Here is an 8,200-nt window from a genome sequence, read left to right on the forward strand (position 1 = left end):
GATTCATCTTTAAGGCTCTCGTGACTCTTTTTTTTTTTTTGAAACTTTTCAGATTGGGCTTTATTAGAAGAATAAAAAATACAGCAGTCCATAAAACCTAAGAGCAAAGAAAACGGCCCAAAACTATAAATTCCAAAATAAAAAGCTAAAGGAAAATTCGGCCCAAACAGATGGCCATACTCAAGTAAAAAAATATCTAGATATTTAAGTAGAAAAGTCTAGAACCAACACTAAATGCGCTGCTTCATCGCCCAATCAGAATTGCTCAAATCTGTCATCCTTACTTTCTGTCAATTCATTTCCTTTTGACGATTTCATTTTCAAAAAGCAAACCGTATGCATCTTTTCATTTTCTTAGTGGTCTGAAAACTTCCTCTCATACCTTTTCATCATCTGAGACTTCTAGTTTGGCTCTCTCATCCTATCTTGCCTTTCCTGATCTTCAGCATATTCGGGGACTCCCATCTCCAGGTAAACTTCCTCTCCACTTCTTAGCGTTGTCGTCGCTAAAATATGAGCAAGGTTTTTCGCAGATCTTGATGTATGTTGAAAACGGATATTGTTTAGGCCGAAAATTTTTTGCTGAATATCAAAGATGTATGTTCCTACCATTGATCCATCTTGTCATTTTGTGTTGCATCTTTTGATAATTGCGAGGGAATCGCCTTCAAAAATGAGTGACTGCCAGCCGTTGTCAATACCTATTTTGACTGCTGTCCAGCATGCTATGGCTTCAGCAGCAAAAGGAGACGAAACACCATCGTGAATTTTTGAGTAAGATAAAAGGACCTTTCCTTCCGAATCTCGAACCACAATGCCTGAAGCTGACCGGTTCTGGGTTTCTTTATATGCACTGTCAAAGTTGATCTTGACAAACTCCCTCTGTGGGTACGTCCATTTTCTGATTTCTTTTCCTCTTTTCAGATCTCTGTTTTCAAAGTCAGTTAACTCTTTGATGTAGCTGTTTATGAAAATTGCAGTATCTTTTCCATTGCTAACTTTCCCTTCGTGTACTCTTTTGTTCCTATCTCCCCATACAGCCCAAAGTGTGTAGTAGAAAATCTGACCTTGACGAGGGTTGAGCTGCTCTACCGCCCAGGTAAGCCACTGTACAAAGTCCTCACATTGATTCGTCAAAATATTCTGAAATGATAATGCTCTCCATATATCAACTGTGACAGGACATTCCCGAAAGACATGATTCATTTTTTCAGCTCTTTGGCCACATCGGGGACAACTTGTATTGGCAGCTAGTTTCCTGTGTTGTAAATTTACCTTCGTAGGCAGATAGTTCCATAACAGTCTCCATATAGTAACCTTTACTTTAGATGGTAGATTTAGACTCCAGAGTTGTTTATAAAATTTTTTATAGATGGTTTGTAAAGCATAAGCTCTAGGATTTTCAACCATTCTCTGTAATAGTTTATAAGCACTTCGGACTGTGAAATCACCCGACGGCTCGCCTCCCCAAATAAGAAAATCTTCATGAGGTGTCCGTGCTAGAGGAATTCAGAGAATTCGTGCTGCATCAACTTCTGCGAAGGTACTCATAATCAGCTCTTTTTTCCATCTTCTTTCATTACTGTCAATTAGCTCACTTACTTTTGACACGCTCATAGAAGTTAACTCTGATGAAATTTTAAAATCAACTGAATCTGGAATCCAAGCATCGTTAATGGATATACTGATACCTGTACCCACCCTCTAACATTGACCTTTAATCAGTAAGGCTTTAGCTGCCCAGATACTTTTCCATGCATAAGAACAAGAGTTTTTTAACCGGGAATTTAAAAAATGATCATCTAGGAAATATTTGGCTTTAAAAACTTGCGTAACAAGAGCATTTTGATTATTAATGATCCTCCACCCTTGCTTAGCAAGTAGAGAAATGTTAAATTGTGCCATATTCCTAAAGCCCATGCCTCCCTCCTCCTTTGGACTACACATATCACTCCATTTGCACCAGTGAATGTCTTTCCTGCCTTTACCTTTTTGCCACCAGAATCTGGCGAACAGATTTTCAAACTCTCCACAAAACGATCTCGGTAGTAAAAAACATGTCATAGCGTAGCTTGGGATTGATTGAAGTACTGACTTTATGAACACCTCTTTTCCCCCTTGAGATAGAAAATGTGTACTCCAATTCTCAATCCTCTGTTTGATTCTATCCTTTATATTCTGAAAAGACTCCTTCTTCCTTCCTATCATATTAGGTAGTCCCAAATATTTCTCTATATTCGTCGATTGCCTTATTCCCATTTCAGCTGAGATACTCTCTATTTCCACTTTCTCTGTATTAGTGCTGAAAAAAATTGTGGACTTATTAAAATTTACACATTGACCAGAGCAGCTCTCATATTCCTTCAATATATCTTTTAAAATCCCAGTTTTACTCTTTATCACTTCTCCAAACAAAATGCAGTCATCCGCAAATAGTAGGTGTGAAATTGCCGGACCTCTTCTACTAGCTTTTACTCCTTTAATCGGACCCTCCCTTGTAGCAATCCTGAGTAAGGCCGAAAGTCCTTCACTACAAATAAGAAAAAGAAAAGGGCTAAGTGGGTCACCTTGTCGAAGTCCTCTGGTAGGTTGAAAATCACTGCCTCTTCTCCCATTAGTAGTTACTACATACGAGACCGTAAAAATACACCTCATGATTAATGACACCCATTCCTCTACAAAGCCCATTCGGATCATAACTTCCTTTAAGAATGCCCATTCAACTCTGTCATAAGCTTTACTCATGTCCAATTTTATTACCATGAGTCCTTTTTTCCCTGTTCTTTTTTGACGAAGAGTATGAAGTAGTTCATAGGCTATCAATATATTATCTGATATTAGTCTTCCTGGGACGAAAGCACTCTGAGCATTATCAATACATCTGCCAATAAACTCTTGAAGACGATTCTCAATTGTTTTGGCTATAATTTTGTATATAACTGTGCATAGGCTGATAGGTCTGAAATGACCAAGATTTGTAGGTTTGGATGTCTTCGGTATAAGTATGATCTCAGTTAGGTTTAAACCTTTAAAATCCTTTCCATTATTCAAAACTCCCAAACAAAAGTCGCCAATATCTTTACCAACTATATGCCAATATTTCTGAAAGAATAATGCCGGGAAACTATCGAATCCTGGTGCTTTAGTAGATCCCATTCCTTTGAGTGCTGCAAAAATTTCTTCTGACAATAAATCTAGGTTGATTTCTGAAGATATACTATTATTGATACCTGTTAAAAGATGGGATAGATCTCCTGCGACATGAGTCGAAAAAAGGTTCTGGAAATAGCTCGTTGCAGTCTTGTTAATTTCTGATTCCTCGTGAATTCCAATTCCATCATCAGTGTCCAACCTGATTATTGTATTAATTCTTTTCCGCATTGAGGCATATTTATGAAAAAATGTTGTATTCTTATCCCCTAACTTAAGCGAATTAGCCTGTGCTCTCTGTTCCCAATACCTTTCCTCTTTATCAATCTCCATATTCAAATGAATTTTCGTATCAATTATTTTTGCCAGTATATCATCATCTCGTTCTTCCACCATTAAATCCTCGAGCTCCTTTGAAAGTTTGGCTGTCAATCCCTTCCGTTCCTTCTTTATTGATTTTGCCCATTTTGAAAGACTGATCTATAGTGTTTCCATCTTTTCAAGAATTGATCCATTTGAAGACTCACATGACTTCTTAATTTCCTCCTCAATTGACTCTTCTGTGGTCCACCATGCTTCAAATTTGAAATTTGAAGTTCCTTTGAATCTACTTTCGTTAGATGTGCTTATTAAAAAGGGACTGATCCGAAAGTGTAGACGTTAAATTGTGTATAATGCCTTCTGGAAAGAGCTCCAACCATTTTTCATTCGTAACACCCCTGTCAATTCTTTCTCTGATATTCGTTTCCTATAAATTTCCTTTTTCCCATGTGTACCATGCTCCAGAGTATCCCACATCTATAAGTTGGCATTCATTTAAAACCTTACGAAACGCTGCCATTCTTTTTTCCTCCCTTGGCAGACCACCTTTTTTCTCAAAAGAATAGGTTATTTCATTAAAGTCTCCACTAAAAAGCCAAGGGTAATTTTGATCCTGTCCCAACAGTCTTAATAGATCCCATGAGGCAATTTTATTTTGTGGCTAAGGTGATCCATAAAACCCTATGAATCTCCATTCTTCATTAACACCTTCTTCTTTAATCAGCACGTCCATATGACTTGTTGAGAGAGTTCTGAGTTTTACCTGAACCTCTTTATGCCATGCTAGGCAAATTCCTCCACGTGAACCTGTTGCTCCTACCTCCAGCCCATTCATAAAGCCACACCTCCTCCTAATTTCCTCCATTCGCTTCTCACTAACTTTAGTCTCCATAAAGAAGACCAACTGGGGATTATTTTGCTTCAGTAAAAATCGAAGTCTTCTCACTGCCCGCGGACTCCCCAATCCACGGACATTCCAGCATATGATTTTCATTGCGTCCGGTCGGCTTGCCATTTGGCAGCCGCCGATATATTCTGTTTGGAAGCATCTGTCAACAAACTAATTTCATCCTCACCCTTTTAGTTGTGTCTTCATGATCATCTTCTATGAGTTCTACCAATTTCCTCTTCTACAATTTACTTCCTTCCTCATATTGTCTCATCCCTTCTACTGGTTCTAATCTTCTCCAAGTGGCTTTCCTGATCGGTCTCATTACTTCTCCATCTGCTTTACTGCTCTCAATTTCTTTTTCATTAATTTCTCCTTCCTTTTGAATCTCTTTTCATTATATAAGTGCTCCCTCTGGTTTTCTTCAGTATTTCCTATATATGAACTTTGTGATTGTAATTTTTTTGATAGGGCATTCAATTTTAGGCTCTCCCTACCAACCAAATTTGACTCTGCTTTTAAAGCCAAGGAGAAAGTTGGGCTCTCTCTAATTGTCCTTTTTTTCAGGAATTATTTCTGTGCATTCATGGAGACCATGTCCCACTCTGCCACACCCGAAGCAAAAAATCGGTAGCTTCTCATACTTGAATGGGATCCAGCATTTATGACCTGTACCAGTTGAAACAAATATGCCCCTGCGAAGGGGTTTTTGCACATTTAATTTTATCCTAAGGCAGCAGAATTCACCCATAATTTCCGAACGAAGTACTCCTCCAAAAGTAACTCCTATAGCATGCAACAGATCTTTTTTTATCAAACTCTGGTAAACATGGCCTAATTTTAACCCAAAACAGGGATGAGTCAAGTCTGATTTGATCTCTTTCCATTGGTTTAATCAAACGTTCAAAAAGAACTAAATGTTTTCTAAACAACCATGGTTGGCCTTCCAAAACAGCTTCCAAGTCTTCCTCTAATTCAAAACTTATTAGAAAGAGATTTTGCCCTGCTGATTGAATCTCAAATTTTTTCTTTGTTTTCCATATACTTTTCATTTGTGCTATAAAACTGTCTTGATTATAAGATATCTTTGTCCAAACAGAGCAAATCAGAGATGTTTTACCTTTTGGTTCTACCATCGAGCTTTTGACCGATAACTGAATGAGTTCCTCTGCTAACAAGGAGATCTCATCTCCCCCAAACCCATCGTTGCCACCACTTTCCTTCATCCCAAGCCGCAGCAGCCACTGTTTTCGCTAGGATACCAGGGATAGCACTCTTGGCTTCTAGGGTTTTTCGTTTTAATACTCTTAATCTTGCATGAAATGCACAAATTTAAAAAAAATAGAGAATTTTATGGTTGTAATGCAAGATAAGGGTGACTCTCAAACTTGCATGAAATACACAAATTTAAAAAATTAGAGACTTTTATGGTTGTAATCCAAGATACGTTGACGTAGTCTAACAAGGTGATAATTTTATTTGATATAGACTATTCAATATTAAAAAAAATTGAAATCATATTGAAGGCGGAATTTGAGGTTTAGATGTAATGGGTTAAAAGGATAGGCATAGTCATTACTTTTGATGTTTGATCATAACAAACTTTGGATAACTAAAATCCTTACTTATCCAAAAAAATAATATGCAACCAAAAAGAAATGAAAATGTATTGAAAGGGTAGATTTTTTGTTTAATTTTTTGAACCGTAAATTATTAAACTTTTGATGTTTAGAATGATTTTTCTCTTAGCAATTTAGTTATTATTATTTTTTAAAGTAATCGCAACTTCATTTTTTATTTTAATTTTTATATAATAAATGATTAAATAACAGAAGCTATTGGATTTCTAAGGAAAAAAAAACAAGAATTCATGGAACTTAAGAAGATGAATGAAAATTATGAGAATGAAATCATTAAAAAATGTAATGTATAAAAAATGACAGTTTTGTATTTTTTTTTTCATTTTAAGTTATGTTAGTTTTAAGTAAATCAATAAAATTTATTTGTCTACATTTGGTATGTTTATTTAAAAAAATTAACATAAACATATCACGGGAGATGGAAAAAAATGTCTGTACATTTTTTCTACTCTACCTCTTTAAATGTAAGTACTATATATATATCACTTATTGAACTCAAATGAATTTATGGATTTGAGATATATTATCTTTTTTTATTGAATGAATGGATAAATGGGAGCTATTGGATTCCTCGGAATTAGAAGTCATAGAACTTAAGAAAATGAATGAAAAATGCGAGAATGAAATCATTAAAAATGTAAAATGTTTTATATTTTAAATTCTTCCTTTTAAAATCTTCTCAAAAAATCTTCTTTTTAAATTGTGTTATTTTATTTACATTTTATAAGTTAAATGAGAGTTATTTTATTTACATTTTTTATGTTTATAATTAGAAAATCGCATCAATGTCATGGTGAGATGCAAAAAATAGATAAATAAACATGCTACTGAAAGGTATCAAATGTAAATTATTTGAAATTTTTTTAATTTTTTCATATCATAAAATTAAAATTTATCTCTAACTGTTTCTTTAGGAACCCAATGTTAGGCCCATAGACAATGAGTGTTCTCATAGGGACTGTGGATTCGAGTTGTGTGTGTAAGGAGAAATGTTCTTTTTGGGAATTTAAATATTCATCTATTTATTAAATAACAAAAGAATTTCATCATAATCAAAAGTGAAAAATAGAAAAGAAAAGATTGAACGAAAATAAACCTTCCAAAATGTTGAAATTATGATTACATTATATTTTATATCTAAATAATTAAATTATGAAATTAGAAATTTCATGAGATAATTTAAAAAAAATATAAGATTAACAATTTTAAATTTATTTTTAAATAGCTAAATAGTTTTATTATTTTATTTTCCCTCAAAATTTATATAAATAAGGTGAAAAAGAGAATTTATAGCAGGAGAGGTGACAAAATTAAAGTAAAAATTAATTATAAACACCTCCAGGAACAATTAAGTATTGTTACTGTCGAAACTACTTTTTTGAAAACAAAAAATTAGTTGTTGACCTTTAAAAAAAATTTTGGAGTCCCCACCAATCTTTTATTGAGGTGTGATTGGATCACCTAAAAACGGCTTTGGTCTACGAGTTTTAGAAAAACAAATCCGGGAGTCGGTTACGTACAAGGAAGGATTAGCACCCTCGTTACACCCAGAAATTGGTACCTAGTTGATTAATTAGTGTTATAATGTCGAGAGTTAATAAATACTATCCTTAGTTAAATTAAATTATTTATTAAGACTTTCTCATTTTAAAAAGAAAAATATCACACCCAATGCGTTAGGGCACAACATTTTATTCTCTTCAAGATGAGTTGGTTCAAAAAAAACTCGTGTAATAAAATTTAAGAAAATATTTAATTGTTTAAAATTTATGAAGAAATCGCAGCCCAATACGTTAGGGCACAATTTCTTAAAATCCCAAACATTCACTATTTTCTTTATTTTTTTAAAAAAATCTTTATCTCGAGAAATCAACGTGTCACATCCAATACGTTAGGATGAATGTAAATTTTCTTCGATTTTATTTCATTGTAAAAATTTATTTTTAAGGATGAATGTAACACCCCATACCCGACTTAGATGTTACGACCAAATCCTGAGGAATTATATATGTTCGTGTTTTGAAACCAGAGTTTTAAATTCAAAAGTATGTTAAAGAGCAATGTAAACTGGTTAAAATTTGTTTTTCAATTTTTAAGGAAAATTAACATTTCAAGATTATTCATTTTTATTGTAGAAAAACATATTAAGGATTTCTTAGTTAGCAGAGGAAATTTTGTTAAGTTATACAAGGTTTTAGAA

The 8,200-nt window shown here is 34.0% G+C and overlaps 1 long non-coding RNA gene across 5 annotated transcripts; it reads left to right on the plus strand.

The window, feature by feature from the left end:
• The first annotated feature begins 215 nt into the window (after positions 1-215).
• LOC107899741 (uncharacterized) lies at positions 216-5,843 on the plus strand. Of its 5 annotated transcripts, none has more exons than XR_001684807.2 (5): positions 235-888; positions 1,041-1,099; positions 1,182-1,543; positions 4,928-4,990; positions 5,460-5,843. It is a non-coding gene; the product is annotated as an uncharacterized lncRNA (long non-coding RNA). The 5 variants fall into 5 exon arrangements; XR_001684806.2 differs by having other exon boundaries at positions 238-471; positions 568-888; positions 4,928-5,843; XR_001684808.2 differs by having other exon boundaries at positions 238-471; positions 658-888; positions 4,928-5,843.
• The last annotated feature ends 2,357 nt before the right edge of the window (positions 5,844-8,200 follow it).

This window comes from Gossypium hirsutum, chromosome D04, assembly GCF_007990345.1.
Source record: "Gossypium hirsutum isolate 1008001.06 chromosome D04, Gossypium_hirsutum_v2.1, whole genome shotgun sequence".
Lineage (NCBI taxonomy): Eukaryota > Viridiplantae > Streptophyta > Magnoliopsida > Malvales > Malvaceae > Gossypium > Gossypium hirsutum.